At 38.8% G+C, this 16823-nt stretch overlaps 1 long non-coding RNA gene across 5 annotated transcripts in view; it reads left to right on the top strand.

The window, feature by feature from the left end:
* Nucleotides 1-16823, top strand: part of LOC104870932 — a 72311-nt gene that overhangs the window by 15777 nt on the left and 39711 nt on the right. For all 5 annotated transcript variants that reach the window (XR_782668.2, XR_782667.2, XR_782666.2 and 2 more), the window contains 2 exons: nucleotides 511-586; nucleotides 1481-1577. This is a non-coding gene — a long non-coding RNA (uncharacterized LOC104870932). The remainder of the gene's footprint in view (nucleotides 1-510; nucleotides 587-1480; nucleotides 1578-16823) is intronic.

Raw genomic sequence — 16823 nt, 5'->3', positions numbered from 1 at the left:
TAGAATTGTGGAATAAGATTGAGCTCAGGTCATATCATGGTAAAGGCAGTGCCGCACTCACATCTTCTTCTGAGATGTTTTATTTGACTCTTTCAGCCCATGCCTGGCACAGTGTCTCACACTCTTCTGGTTAGAGTGATATGGATGGGTAACTTGGGCTGAAATACATTCTAGTTTAAAAGAGAACACCAAAAAAAACAAAAAACAAGAAACAAAAAAAACCCCACAAAAATACATATTTGCAGTCAGATTAAGTAGAGCCTAGCGTGATTTCTGTCTTTATCTAACTAGCTCCTAAGATAAGAAGGCATCTAAACAGGTAAACATGCCCAGAGGTGCTTAGTATGACAAGCGCGGGCTTCCTGAGTGGGGGAAAATTTTGGCACTGGAAGCTGCAGATGAACATGGAGACTGGAAAAGAGATTTTAACTCAGAGGCAGGGTGTCAGGTGGTGCAAATTTTCTTTGTGGAAGAGCTGTATTGTCATTCAATATTATCTTGGTTCTTCAGATGGAAAGATCGTGATTTGCTATCTTTGCAGTTGTGACCAGAGAGATTGATGTTGGGGCTTGGTCTCAAGGTGAAGGTATGCACACTGCCTGACTTTTGGTTTATATCTAAGGCTGCTGGTTTCTGAAAATAGAACTCAGCCCGTTCTCATTTCATGTTCCCTGTAACATGTTAGTCCTAAAACAATTAGTCTATCACTGATTGTTTGCTGCATGTCCCTCCCCACTTTGGCAAAATTTTGAAATTTGTGTATCATTACCAAGAGATTTTTTTATCTGCTGCCTCTGCAGTGACTTACAAAGTCATGAGGCCTCCTTTACTTAGGGCCATTTTTAGTAACGTAACAGAGTTCACTAAAGTTATCTAGCCCATGGAGTCTGTTCCAGTTCACTTGAGGAGTGAGGCCCTGCCTCTGACTTAGCCACTTTAACATATCAGTCTTTCGGGCCTCCTCTTTCCTCCCTCTTCAGGAGCGCCTCCCCTTGAATGGCTTCCTTGTAAATTTAATCTCACTTGTCTGCAGGCAGTGGAAGTGAAAATGGCAGTGTGCAAGTTTGAGCACCTGCAGTGCCTTCCTCCACCCCAGCTGATTCTGTACCTCCACCCAACCCTTCTCTGGAGAAGCCCTAAGTAGAATTCTGTCCCTCTCATCCCACCTTTCACAAACCATGAGATTTAAGCAGTAATGATCACCTTTCAGCTCTTCTTTTTTATTTTCATTGACTAATTAGACTCTGGCATTTAGTTCACCATGAGGCAAACTCTCTTAGTTGGGCATAACTGAGTCTGTCTTCTCTCACTGACTTACTATCTCAGTCGATATAGTATTGGTTGCCTTAAAAAAGGAGCCTATTCTGTTTTCTGCCTTTGAATCTCTTTAATCCTTGACAAGAAAAGTAAGGAGGTGGGGCAGGCAAGTATCTGATACATTCAGTTTCTAATTTTCTTCCTTTTTTTTTCTTACATTTAGTATTTTTATTATGAAAGTAACATGTGCTCATCATCAGTAATTAACCCAGAACTGGAAGAATTTCCCAATCCCAGCTCCTACTAAGTATGAGTATGTGGTAAGTATTTTTTCAGTTATTCTCTAGGCATTTAAACTAAAGCAAGATAAAAGGTGAAATATAAAATAAAAATTACACAAAACATACTTTAAATACACAAATAGAAAGCTACCTCAGGCACTATTCTGTCAGTGACTTTGTAAATTTAATAATCATTGTGGTCATTTCCTGTGTCAGTGTACTTATTTGCCCATCATTCTTTTTAATATTTATAGAATACTTTTAATAGTTAGAATACCCTGGGTGCAAGTTACAATAACTCAATTCACACTACCTCAGGCAAAGAAGAGAATTTGCTGTTTAAAATGAGCTGGAGAAAAAGAGATTGGGCTGGCTTTGGGAAGGAATGAGTCCAGGAACCCAGTGTATCATGGAGGTGACCTCTCTTTGCATTTCTTATCGCTGGTGATATGTTTGGCCACCTTCTTCCCTAGAGCAAAGCCAAGTTATTCCATGTAATAAAAGTTATTTCATGAGAACCTGTTCCTGCTGATCCCTTCTTTTTTGCATGATCCCAAATTTACCAACCTCCTGGTTGGGTAATCCTGAACTAATTACTTCCCCTCTCTGTACTGTGGTTCCACATGATAGGAAATGTCTTGGGGGTCACTTTTCTCCGCTCCTTCCTGTGGCTCACCAGAATCATGCCAAGGACAGAAATGGAATCCCTGTAAGCACAGTTACCCATTACTTCAACGCAGGTCCATGTAAGCACCAAAGTCAGTGTTATTCTCTAAGAGAGGGACATGGTCATATCTTGAAGGCCACCTTGAGTATAGCATTTTGGAATCCATCTCCTTTTACTTATGCCTGGTCATGAGAATTTCAGAGAACACCAAGCAGAAAAGTGCCAGTATAAATACACAGAAACATGTAACTTTTAAGCAGCAGAAAAGTGAAAGGTAAATGAAATTCCGAAAGAAGACAGAAATAAAATACCTTATCTATTCAGAAGCAAAGATAGTAAATATATCTAACTTCTCTACAAAAAAAGCATAAGGAAGAAGGTAGAATGAAATATTCAAAAAGTTAAGTTACAAAAAAGTCACCTAACATTCTCTGTTTTGTAAAATTATCCTTTAAAAGTAAAGCAGAAAGACTTTCTCCAACAAAAATTGAGGTGAATTGTTTCCAGTAGCTGTATCTTGCAGGAAATGCTTAAAAAGTTTTTTAGAAAGAAGAAAATAACTAATGTCAGAAACCTAGATCTATGTAAAAAAAAAAAAGCACTAGAGAAAGAATAAGTGAAGGTAAAAAATTTATTTTATAATCTTAAATTGAGTTAACAGATGACAGGTTATTAAAAATAATAACAGCAATAATTTATTTGATTAAATACACACACTTATATATTCTTAAGGGTGAGTGGAATTAATGACAAAGGACAAGGGAAAGGGAATAGGATTAAATTTTTTATGAGATATTCCATGAAGTGATACGTTACTATTCAAAAGTGAACTTGGAATAATTGTATATGTATTTGCAAACTCTAAGGCCACCACTAAAAATATTTTCTTTAAAAAATAGTCCAACTGATATTCTAAGAAACCAGAGAAAACAAAACCATATACAATATAATTTAAAACCACACAAGGCAGAAAAAAATTTAAGACAAAAACAGGAACAAAAAAACAAGGGTAATAATTTGACAACAGTGACAAATATGGCAAAATTCAATCTAACTGTATAAATTATTATTTTGAACATCAATGATATAAATGCATCAGTTAGAAGAGTTTGTGAGGTGCTCAAACACAAGATCTAACTATATGTTGTTGAAATCCACTTTAAATATAAAACCATATATAGGTATTGTAAATACAGTGTAGTCTTGAGTTACGAGCTCAATTTGTTTGGTAGGGCTGGTTGTAACTCAAGTTGGTCTATTCAAGACTCAGGTTCCTCTACATAGCCTTCAAAGTCTCTCTTCTATATACAGGCAGATCTCAGTGTCCTTATAGAAACTTTGGTCCAGGAATTAACCTCACACAGGAAAGGACGTTATAATGATCCTTCCAAAATTTGTTAAGGGTTAAATCTGTATCTGAGACCATCTGGAAGCATAAGTGGCTGGCATTTAGGTTGTAACTCAAGACTTTGGTCATAAGTTAAAACTAAAATTCTAATTTTAGCCCAAGTTGTTTGTATGTCAGGCCAGTTGTAACTGGAGGGTCCACTGTACAAGGGAAATAAAAATGAAATGAGTAGAAAAAGCAAATACTAACCCAAAGAAAGAGTAGTTGTATTAATTTTACACAAAACAGATTTCCTAGTAAGAAAAAATATTAGGGATAAAAAAGGCCATTATATAAGGAAGATATAACAACTATGAACATTTGTGACCCTAACAATACTATATTAAAATATAAGACTCAAACACTTAGAGGAATTAGGTGAACTAGAATTACATTTGAAGATTTCTATACTTCTCTAGCAGAAACGGACAGTTAAATTCAACATCGCCAACCATTACCATGATATAGCGTACAATGAGACTACTGCACTCAACAACAGCAAAATACACATTCTTCTTAAGCTCACATGAAGCATTCAGTAAGAGAGACAACATATCAGGCCATCAAGTACATATTAACATTTTAAAATGTGGAAATCATATATTTGCTCTTTTCAAATCACAATGAACATTATTAAATTAAGCTAAAATAAAATAATAGAAAGGTGGTTGAAAAAAAATCTATGAATAACACATGTCTCAAAGAAGTACTCTTGAAAGAAACCCTTCTCCATTTTTGGTGGGAGTGCAGACTGATGCAACCACCATGGAAATCAATATGGAGATACCTCAAAGAGCTGGGACTAGAGATTCCATTTGACCCAGCCATCTCTCTGCTGGGTATCTTTCCAAAAGAATTAAAAGAATCATATCATGGTGATATATGCTCACCTGTGTTTATAGCAGCACAGTTTGTAATAGCTAAAACTTGGAAACAGCCTATTTGCCCATCAGTTGGAAACTGGATAAAGAAGATGTGGTTTTTCTATAAATTGGAGTACTACTCAGCCATAAAGAATGATAAATTAGATTCATTCATAGGAAAATGGATACATATTGAAGATATACTCCCAAGTGAAATAAATAAGTCACACATGTATAAATACTGAATAGTTTCTCTCATGTGAAAAACTATAATAGTACATAAGATCCTAATGATATAATTGACAATGTGAAATAGGAAGAAAAGGGCTAAAGGTGTAGGGAAAGTGGGAAGGATAGGTGAAAGGTAATAAGGGAAAAAATATGAGAAAATGAAAAAATGGAAATAAAGTGTTTGTAAATGGGGAGGGGAGGAGGGGGTGAAGGGAGGGCAGGGACAAGGGGAAAAAATGAGAACCAGGACCTGTCATGTAAAGGTACAAGATCCAAATGATGAATGTAACTGTACTGTATACCTAAAATGTATGGATAAATTCAATGAGAGAAAAAAAGAAGTACTCTCAAAAAACTTAAAAATATTTTATTTGGAACAAATGAAAATGAAAGCACAGCACTGGAATTTGTGGGATATAATGAAAGCAACGTTTAGAGAGAAATTCATAGCATTGAATGTGTATATTGAAAGAGAAGAAAGATCTAAAATCGATCATGTAAACTTCCATTTTGAAAACTAGAAAAAAGAGCAAATTAAATAATATCTAAGGTAAGCTAAAGAAATACCAATTGAACAGAAATCTGTGAAATTGAAAATAGAAGTCAGCAGAGAAAGCCAGCTGATTGGAAAATCCCTAGGAGATTAGAAAAGCACACTGCTGAGTGCATTCTGTGAGGGTGTTTCCAAAGAAGATTGGCTTGTGGGACAACAAACTGAGGTGGGAGACCCACCCTGAATATGGGTAGTACCATCCCATAGTGTGGGTTCCCAGAGGAAAAGAAAAACAGAAGGAGGAAGCCCATCGTATTAGTCACTTTCCTATTACTAGGACAATATAAGTGACATATACAACTTAAGGAGCAGAGGTCTATTTCAGATTATGTTTTCAGAGGGTTCAACCCATGGTCACCTGGCTCCAAGACAAGTTTAGTGCCCACAGTCCGATCACTTTTCACAAGCCTTACCTCTGAACACATGAGTCTTTTGGGTAACTTTCCAGATGTAAACCATAACACCATAACACCCACCAACACAGTCTCTCTTCTCTTTTCTTCTCCTCTTCCTCCTCTTTCTCTCCCCTCCTCTCTTCTCCCTTTCACACTTCCTCCTCCTCCTGTCTCTGTTTCTGTCTCTGTCTCTGTCTCTCCAGCTACCGTATGAGTTAAGTATCTTTGCTTCCCCATGCCCTTACACCAAGATGCCTTGCCTTACCACAGGGCAAGAAATATTAGAGCCAGTGGACCATGGACTAAAATCTCTAAAACTGTGAGCAAAAATAAATCTTCGTTCCCTTTAGTTGGTGTATTGGTCAGTTTTCCCATCACTGGGACAACATAGTTGACACGCACATTGTAAAGTAGGAGAGGTTTATTTTGGCTCAGAGTGTCAATGGGTGCAGTCCAGGTTTTCCAGCTCCAAGGCATGGTGGAAGAAAGCCAATCAATGCTTAGTGGCCTGGAACCAGATAGAGAAGGGAGGAGCAAGGGTGCAGAATCTACCCTTTCAAGTCATGTAACTAGTGATCTGCCTTCTCGCCGGGCCACAACTCTAAACATGAGACTTTTGGGGAACATTTTAAAAATTGTTTTTATTTTGAGGAAACATTTTAGATATGATCAATCACAGTTGATTTTCTCAGGTATTTTGCCACAGCAATGAAAAGGTGCCTGACACACATGGAAGCAGCAGGAACTCTTATTCACTGAGAATGCAAGATGGTACTGCCACTTTGAGACACGGTTTTGTAGATATCATCGTACAATCCTGTAATCACAACTCTTTAGTATTTACCTAAAGGAGTTGAAGACTTATGTCCATGTGAAAATGTGCATGTGGATATTTCTAGCTTCTTTTTCAAAATTTCTAAAACTTAGAAGCAGCCAAGATATTCTTCCGTAAGTAAGTAAATAAATAAATAAACGGCAGTACAATCAGACAGTAGAATATCCTTCGGTGTTAAAGAGAAGTGAGTTATCAAGGCACAGGAAAACATGAAGAAAATCTATTTGCATAAAAGGCAGTCTGAAAATGCCACATATGGAATAATTCCAAGTATGAGACATTCTAGAAAAGGCAAAAGTATAGAGTAAATAAAAAGATTAGTGGTTGCCAGAGGTTACGAGAAAGAAAGGATGAATAGATGGAGCACAGAAAATGTTGACAGCAGTGAAGCTTTTCTCTGTGATACTATAATTGTGGGTCAGTGTAATTATGGATCTGTCCAAACCCAAAGAATATATAGCATGAAGAGTGAACCATAATGTAAACTGTGGACTTTGGGAGATAATGATGTGCCAACGTAACTTTATTAATTATGACAAATGTGCCACTCTGGTGGGAGATGTTAAATATAGGGGATGTCAAAAATGCATGCATGAAGACAGGAAATATATAAGAAATCCCTGTACCTTCTGCACAATTTTATTGTAAATCTAAAACTGCTCGAACATTAAAATCTATCTAAAGAAACACATCTGATTTTATGATCAGCAGGTTGGGAAGGATAAACACATAAATCTTCTGGTATAATCCTCTTTGTTTAACTTCACCTTTCTAAACAGCACCAGCTGGGTAGGTGTTAGCTGCTTTTCCTGCTAAGTAAATGACTGGCCCCAGCCAAGTGTGCTTATCACATAGGTGTGTCCACATTTCTCCCACAATTTTACCCAAGTCAGTTATTTTTATTCCCAGGACAAGTCTGAGATGGAATGTCTTTCCTAAGTAGGGGGACTTCCAGGTTTTACTGGTCCTGAAGCTTTTACAATTTGGGGGGTTCCTCCTTAGGGAAATGAAAATCAGAGTAAGGATATAAAATAAGTACAGAGACAGAAGAGGCCCACACAAGTGAGGGATTCTAAAACTGAAACTTCATTACCTTCATGGAAGGTCTACGTCTGTACAGCTTTCTCATTTTGGAGCAAACAGAAAGGACTCTGTTAACTCAAATGGTCTATATGTTCAATATCTATTCAACAAACTAAATCTGTGTGCATAAAAAGAAAAATACCCACACAGAATTAGCTTATTTGTCTGAGGACTGCAGAAACTCTCAGAACAGACATGATCGTCAAGCTTTTGTACTGTGAGACTTGACCATACTCTAGCACGGCCTCTTACAGCCTGAGCCTTGTCCCATGGAGGACCAAGACATCTTTTGAGCTCTTGTCTAGGGAAACTTAGTCTCTAACCTTCCTTTCTTAGAGCATTTACTAAAAAGGGCTGCCATTATGGATTCTTCCTCTGTTCTTTCAAGATGAACGTACATATGTCCTACAACTCAAGAGTGTCTTTCTCAAGGATGTGAAAGCTGTTCCTTTGAAATACAATCACAGGATGGGCAGAGCCTCTATCTCCTAGTCTCTGTTCTTTAAAATTTATAATTTTATTTGTACTTATTTTCAGTACATATTGAGTACATTCATCATGGGAGTTGGTACATGTACATAATGGATCTTAATTCTTTTTACCTCCCAGTCTCTGTTGATATATAGAATCCTATCTTCAGTTTTGCCAGATAGCAGACACAGATGGCTTAATTGCATTTATACTGACCAACATGGTAATTTTTGACTTCTCTTTCTCTACTGAGCAACCACATATGCCATCCTTGCTCCTAACTTTCTTTTTTGAACACCCAATCACCTCTGTACACATCTGAGTAGAAATCAGCCTTTCCTCTACTGTTACTAATTATTGGATAAAAATCTGTTTTAACCAATGTCAAGCTTTATTTGTCATTGACATGGCCTCAAAGAGTTGAAGCTGTGTTTTTATCCACACCACAATGGCGCAGACTTTGTTGGTGTGTTTACTTGTTATTCTCTGTGTTCCTTGAATTTGTAGAAAGAGAAATATGGTTCTTTTGAACCCATTTTCCTATCACATTTCTGACCGCTGTGCCCCCCTCTTCCCGCTCACTTGCCCTCTGCATCAATTCCGGTTTCCCTGTTCTTCCCCAAACAGTCGTGGTATGCTCTTGCCGTAGGGTCCTTGTATATGAGGCTCCTCTTAAACGGCGTCTACACTTCACAGAGGGAAATGGGCTCAGGAGAGTTAAATGTTATGACCAAGTGATTAAAATCCGAGAAACCATCTGATACAGAGTTTGTTCCACTGGCATCATTCTTGATGTCTGTCTTGCTGTCATGACCCAGCCAGCCTGTCGGAAAATGCTGTTGGCTCTACCTCCAAAATATGCTCTGAGTCCCACCTTTCTTCCATCTCCATTGTTACTATAAGGATAGGTCCCCCCCTGCTTCTTACCTGCATCACTATTAGAGCTTACCCTGTCCTCTTCCAGTGTTGTTCTGCAACCCTGTGGTCTACTTCAACAAAACAACCAAAATGGTCCTTTAATATAATTTAGATCATGTCACTTCTTTGCTCAGAACTCTCCCAGTCCATTTTGCCATATGTACTGTACATTTTTTCTAAGTTATTTTGCTTGTTGTGTAACTTTCTTTCTAGAATCTATAAGGCAGGAAGTTTTATTTAAAGTAGTGCTTTCAACATCTAGAATTTTATCCTTAATGTATTAGGCTTAATAAATTTTCATTGACTGCAATACTGAGTATATCATAACCAACCACTTGATTTTACTAGTGAAAAAACTAAGGGTGAATTGCTTTCTCAAGATTTGAGATTTTTGTTAGTAGACAGAAATTCTGTGTTGGCACATATTAAAGAAAACTAATGACATTTTACTAGGAGAAAATTTCTTGAAGAAAGCCATTACATTTGATTATATAATGAAATATAGTCATGTACCACACGAAGATATTTCCATCAATGACCACATACATGATGGTGATTCTATAAGATAATATCACCTGATGATGCTGTAGACAGGATATATTAGTTTTTCTATGTTTGTATCACAAATTATCACACATTTATTGGTTTGACACAACACCCCTTTATTCTCTCACACTTCTGGAAGTCAGAAATCCAGAATGGATCTTACTTAACTAAATGAAGCCAGAAGGCTATGTCCTTTCTGGTTGCTCTACGGGAGTACCCATTTTCTTGCTTTTTAGTAAGCTTTTAGTGGCTATGTATATTCTTGGTTTGTCATCCCTTCCTCCATCTTCAAAGCTCATCATTCTGACTTCTGTTTTTGTCATCCTATAGTCTTCTCCTCTCACTCTGATGCCTCCTAAGGATCTTTGTGACGGTACTGGACCCATCCAAATAATCCAAAATAATCTCTTTCTAGAATGCTTAATTTAATCTCATTTCAAAGTCCTTTTTTTCAGGTAAGGGAACATACGTAGGTTTTGGGATTAGGATGTGGATGACCTGTGGGGCCTTTCTTTAGTCTGCCATACAGGACAATGTGATAATGCTACAGTGGAGATAAGTGCTGGACGCTATGTAACCACAAAAGACTGATCCCATTGGTCACTGTTGTACAATGTCCCTTCGAGAATCCACAAGGCCAGGACGTTTTGTTTAAAGCTATGCTCCCAACATCTAGAATGTTATCCTTAATGTGTAGGTGCTCAATAAATATTTGTTGCCTGCAATAGTGGGTGAATCATAATCAAGCCCTTGATTTTACTGGTGAAGAAATTAAGAGTGTGTGGTTTTTTTCAAGATTGAGATTTTTGTTAGTAGACAGGAATTCTGAGCAGGTATGTATCAGAAAAAACTAAGACATTTTAGTCATTAGTATGGAGGAGGAGTGGGATAGCTTCATGGAGTAAGTGACTTTTTAGATAAGGCTTCCTGGTGCCCGTTATGCACCACACAGAAAGGAATATGCGAGGTAAAGGAGGTATAAATGCAATGACATTTACATTAGTTACCTGTTGAGGTATCAGATACTGCTCTTCAATGTAACAGTTTACAATAATAGTTGTGTAAGATCTCACAGTTTTTAAGGGCCATGAATCCAAGGGAGTCTCGATGAGATGACTCTGCCTCATGGACTCTCATAACATTGCAGTCAAGGTGTTGGCTGGGGCTGTAGAAGCAGTGTCTAAATTCACTCATATGATTGTTGGTGGATGCTTGAGTTCCTCCTCATTAGGGCCTCTCCACAGATTTCTCTCATGCCATGGCAGCTGGTTTCCCTGAGAGGGAATAATCAGAGAATCCAAGATGGAAGCCACCATCATTTATAACCTAACCTCAGAAGTGATGCACGCTCACTTCTGCCGTTCTCTTGGTCACACAAACCAATCCTAGTGTAATGTGAAGGGGACCAAAGGAAGGGGGAAACACCAGGAGCCAGGTACCCAGATTATAGTCTATTATCATATTCTTTACAAGGTATTTGCTACTGATGGCATGTAGAGGACAACCATGAAACTGACAAAAACGAAGCTTGCAGGAGAAGGAAGGGCAAGAGTACATGCAGTCGGTACACTTGGCAGAGGAGATCGGAGATAATCCTTTTATGGATATGGAGGTATTGCAGGGGCTTAGTCATGGGAGTGAGGTGACCAAGTTGTTTTCCAGAGAAATCACTGTGGAAGAGGCATGTGAAGGGCTAAGAGATTAGGGAGAAGGAATGACAGGAATTGGAATGGCCTAGGAGAGAGAAGCCAAGTCTTGATGAAAGGTGATTGTGGTCACAGAGCAGCGAGGACAGTGGGTTTAGGACATACTCCACAGAGAGAATGGTTGGGAGGGCAGAGGATCGAAGTGGCTTAAGGATGCTGGTTTGCAGGAGGCAAATTATTTAATATAACATTAAATAAATACAGAAAGGATGGGGTTGACATGAGGGTAAATGAGAGTGGGATGTCCGTGAGGGTAGCAAGATGCCTAATTTTAATACGTCTCATCTTTGGGACTTTCAGATGTACAGAGCTAACTAATTAGTGTTGTCACATGGAGCTAGTTCAGACGAAATATAGCAAGGGCTTTTAGCATTTGTGAAGCGGACTTTACCATGACAGAGAAGAACTCCTCTCACCTTGTATTGGTGTAATGTCCCAACCTAAGCTGAATGGTATTTTCTACACACTGTCTTCATATTGTCATCATCCTTGTAACAGATATTTATTGAGTACCTGCTGTATACCATACTGTGTGCTTCACACTTTTCATGCGTTTCCTCCGCCTTGTTGCCATACTGCTGTAGTTAGGTGTGTGGTGTTATCATTTCCTTTTCATAGGTGAAGAAACTGCAGAAGAAACAGTACTGTCCCTGTTTCACAGATGACAATACAGGTTTAGCTAGCATCAGAAACATTGTCCGAGGTTATTGAGACAGTAAGTGATGAATGTCCCCAGGCCCAGATCTTTACTGTATGCCCTGTGCTTTCCACTGGAAACCATCTCTGGTGTACTTTATAGAATCAGATACTCTTTCCAGCAGGGCTGGGTAGAGGGATGGTTAATAACCTGGTATTTGAGGGCAAATAAATGAAAGAGGAACAAGGTCGTGGATCCTCATCTGCAGGGGTCTGAAGAGGGGACCAAGGCCCCTTTCCTGTTAAATACACAGTGACTTCCACACATTGGCAATATTTGAAATCTTTTTCCTAAAACTCTTTTCCTGTTTTTTGCTATTTCTGAAAGAAATGTGAGGAATTGCTTTCATTCACTTAAAAAATAACAAATTGTTCATTTTCTTGTCAAAGGAAAGCATCCTGCATTGGCCAGATGGCTTTCTGGCTCAGGATGATTGCAAAAGGAGTTTTACCACAGGAGCACTTAGCCCTAGTCAGGAAAAAGGGGAGTGGGCAGATGAAGGGAGCCAGAGTGATATGTCTTTTTCTTAGGGAAGATGCCCACAACAGCAGATAAATGAGTCTGGGAAAAGCTACTGGTAATTTCTTTATGTAAACTCAAATTTTAAAAACATTATTGTTTCCTCGGTTTTGGGCAGAATTTAAGAGATAAATGGAATAGCAATCATGCATGGCATCATCAATGGCTCTTAGACTATTCACTGTCCCAGAGAAGACCTGACTCCCAGACTCCAACTTCCTATAGATCAGAGTGAAAGAACACAAATTCCTACAGATGCAGGAAAAATGTCACAGCCTTTCTGCAGTTGTCTAGAATTTCCTCAAGGAAGCAAAAGAAGAACATAGACTTTCACCTTCAAATGCAATAAAGGTTAAAAAAAAAAGGCAAGGCATAATGGGTTACGATAGGTTTGTTTGCAGTGCTCCCACTTCACATTTAAGATGAGTTTCCAGGCGACAGGGCTTCTTGAACCTAGAGAAGTAGGGAAGTAAACAATGAGCCCAGCAGGCTCAGCCATTAGAGGCACAACTTTGAACACAAGGAACTAATTGCCCCATCCCTGGCCCTGTTGTGTAGTCAGCTCCATTACCCTCCCTTGCCCACTAGCCACTTCCTCACCATTCCTGTCCTTGTGAAATGCTCATTGTATATTAGCTGTTCAATCAGTTCTCCTTTCCACACCTTCACTGAAACATGAGCACACACCACGCCAGTCAGTCCATTTTCTGTTGCCATAATTTAAGACCACAGCCTGGGTAAATTGTAAAGCATAAAGGTTTATTCAGTTCATGATTTTGGAATTTGGGAGACCCAAAGTCAGGGGGCCACATTTGGTGAGGACTGTATTCAGAGTCACAGGATAGTACAAGGTGTAATGTGGAGAGAGGGGGGCATATGACAAAGCTCAATTTCCTGACAGAGCTGGTGGTCCCTTGATAACACATTACTGTTAATCTGTGAATAGATTAATACATTGACTTCTAAAGGGCTCACCTCCAAATACCATTTACATATGGCCTTGAGGGTTAAGTTTGTAACACATGAATTGAAGGGACTATCAAACCATAGCAGTGCCTTCTTTTCCCCCTTTTGATTTATCCAGGAATCATCTAACTTTAGTAGGAAAACAGGTTCCATTCTAATTTCCTGTGATATTTGTTGGTAGGTTAATTAAGCAACTCAGCCTTTGAGGGAGTCCTAAGTCTGGATCAAACCATGATTCTTTTGAGATACAATTCTCCCTGATATGTACAGCCCATCAGACTTAGAAATTTTGGTTTGTGTTATGGGTTTTAAACATGAGCACTTAATTCAACCTCATCAGCTACGCTTTTTTTTCTCAGCTAATTTTAACACGAGTCTTTTACTTCTTTTATTTTTTCATTCATAAACTATATTAAATGAAGGAAAGAAAATATGAAGCTTCGCATCAGGGTTTATAATTAGCAAGGTGCCTATCTATGGGCCTATCATTGTGCTTATTTGTACTAACATCACAGAAACACTCAATTTCATACAAATGGGAAAAGGACAGCAAAGATCATGGAAAAACTGCCTAAGTGGAAACTAATCCTCATCCCAGAAGGCCCACAGTAATAAAGTCAAATGCTAAATATATGAAGATTTATATGATGTGATAGTACCTTACTGCCACAAAGTCTATTACTAAGTCAACCATGGGAAATCAGCTTGGGACCAAGAGGAAGTCAGTCTGTAGACAAATTCAGACTTGGGTTTGAAGCTCATCTACCTGCAATAATCACAGGAACTTTTCAGGCTCTGAATAGTCAAGGATTATTCGACATTAGAAATAGGACATGAAAATGTTAGCCTAGCACACTGTAGTGAAGATTTTCTATGTGCATAATTTGTCCTAGTTTGTCTTTGTAATTATCTTTATGATTCTATGATCACAACTATGTCCATTGCAAAAATGATTTATGATATTGTGAATAGGATCTAAGAGGTTTTTAGAGAGCTAAAATTCCGTAAACGTATTTTAAAGTGGGATCTGTGGAGTGCTTGATATTCTCTCCCTCCATAGAGACACTTACAACCCAAAAGAGGAAGCTCCCCATACCTACCATGGCTGGAATAGTCAAGCTGGAGCTCTGTGATTCTCAGCTGCAAACGGAAACAGCCATAAAAGCTCCAGCACCTCATTCTGACTCTACTTCCTCTAGTTTAACTCTTATCTTCTCCCACCAATTCATCAAATTGTTAATTCCTCCACTTTAGCAGCAGTGTGCCAGACAATGGGGTTCTTCTTTCTTCCACAGCCCCTACCTGTTTTGTTTCCTGTTCTTCGATCTGGTGCTTGTTCCAGACGCCAGTCTTGATAACTGAGCTGTGCTTCTAGACCCAAGATCCTTCTGACAAAATGCCCCTGGAAGCACTGCTCCCCCTATAAAATCTACCCCAGTGTTTCAGAGAGACCTCAGCCATCTTCTGTGTTTCTTGCTCTGGTGGGAGGAGTTTCTGACTTTCTATGTTACCTGGGTCCTAGGTGAGTCAGTACATGTGTGATAAGTGGAGTTACACCTGGTCAGCAAGGCTCAAACAAAACGCTTCCATGAGAGGCTTGTTCTCTGCTTAGAAAGGATGACAAGGTCTCACCCAGTATGAGATGTCTTTACCACGTGAATATGATGACATATAGCGCAGTTCAGATGGCCAGTGCTCTCCTGGCCAGTCTCAGTCCTGGGAGCCTCTGTGGGGCTTCACATTCCCAGGAGTGATACCAGAGGCTGTGAGCTTTGTCATTTGTATGCCCTCTTTACTGCATTGGTCCCTTTAGTCTTCCTGGCTTTTGACTGCTTGCGGGCTTCTTGGGTGGCACAGTAATCTCCTTGCATGGGCTTCATACATGGCATGACTGAAAGCTATGATGAACATTTACATTTTCAAAAATTTATTACAGTAAAAGACATGTTGCCATGAATTCAACTCAAAATATTCCACCTTGCTTCAAACACACTAATCTCATCATTCTTGCCACTTTCTGAAGCAGTTCTGGAATTCCTATTTCATGAGTATCTTTAGCTGTGCTGTCCTGGCTGCCTGGACGTTCTGAATCGAGTAAGAACATTTACTTTTCATGGTCATTTCGAGTTTGAGGAAAAGCCAGAGGTTGTATGGTGCCAGATCCAGTGAATAAAGTGAGTGAAAACAAATCATAATGTTTTTATTTGATAGAAATTGCCATAAACATTTTATCAATGAAGGATGATTAAAATATAGTGAATATTTAAATAAAATAACTTACTACAGTAAAAAATATATTGCCATTAATCAGTCATCCTCCAAATAGTCACCCTTGCTTCAAACACAATCTTATCAAGTCATTGTCGGCAATGTGACTTTTACTGTAATAAGATGGTTAATTAATTATTTTGTTTTATTGAGAAAGGTATTCACTGTGTAGTTCAGGCCAGTCTTGAACTCACTATGAAGCCAGGCTGGCCTTGAACTTCTGGTGATCTTCCTGCCTCAGCCTCCCCAGTGTTGGGACTATAGATCTGTGCCACCACATCTAGCTTTTTAAATAGTTAATCCTTCATTTTATGTTTCAATCACACCTTGTATAAGCCCCTTGTTAATCTGTTTTCTGTTGCTATAATATTACAAATGTCTGATATTTTCCTTTTTATTGCTTTAATTGATTTCTGAGGTTTAGCTATATTTTGATCCGCTGTTTCTTTGACTCCTCAAAATAAAATATATTTTTTCATGAAAAATACGTAATACAAACTTTACCATTTTAAACATTGTAAGTGTCCAGTTTAGTGGCAGTTAGTAGACTGACATTTTTATGCAACCATCACCCCCTTGTCTGAAGAACTTTGTCATTGTCCCAACGTCATGCTGCCTACACATTAAACAGTGACTTATTCTCTCCTCCTGGGGCCTGTGGCAACCACCAGTCTGCTTTCTGCGACTATAAATTTGACTGCTCTAGGATCATCATATAAGTGGAATTACAGAATGTCTGTCCTTAAATGCGTTCTTCGCTTACCTTCAGAGTTCATAATCCAAGGCTATAACGTGCGTCCGAATTCTCTTCCTTAAGTCTGAATCTGTTCTGTTGTAGGCACACACCACACTGCATGGATGCATTCAGCTGTCCATAGGCACAGGTTGCTTACCCCTTTTGGCAGTTGTGAGTGGTGGCGCCATAAACATGGGTGTAGAAATATATGTTTGAGTCCCTGCTTTTAGCTATTTCATAAATCCAAGGCTATAACGTGCGTCCGAATTCTCTTCCTTAAGTCTGAATCTGTTCTGTTGTAGGCACACACCACACTGCATGGATGCATTCAGCTGTCCATAGGCACAGGTTGCTTACCCCTTTTGGCAGTTGTGAGTGGTGGCGCCATAAACATGGGTGTAGAAATATATGTTTGAGTCCCTGCTTTTAGCTATTTCATATATA

The sequence above is a fragment of the Fukomys damarensis genome, unplaced genomic scaffold, assembly GCF_012274545.1.
Source record: "Fukomys damarensis isolate Sample0158 unplaced genomic scaffold, DMR_v1.0_HiC HiC_scaffold_33, whole genome shotgun sequence".
NCBI classification, from domain to species: Eukaryota; Metazoa; Chordata; class Mammalia; order Rodentia; family Bathyergidae; genus Fukomys; species Fukomys damarensis.
Note: the sequence above shows the minus strand (reverse complement) of the source record. Positions and strands in the feature narration are given on the sequence as shown.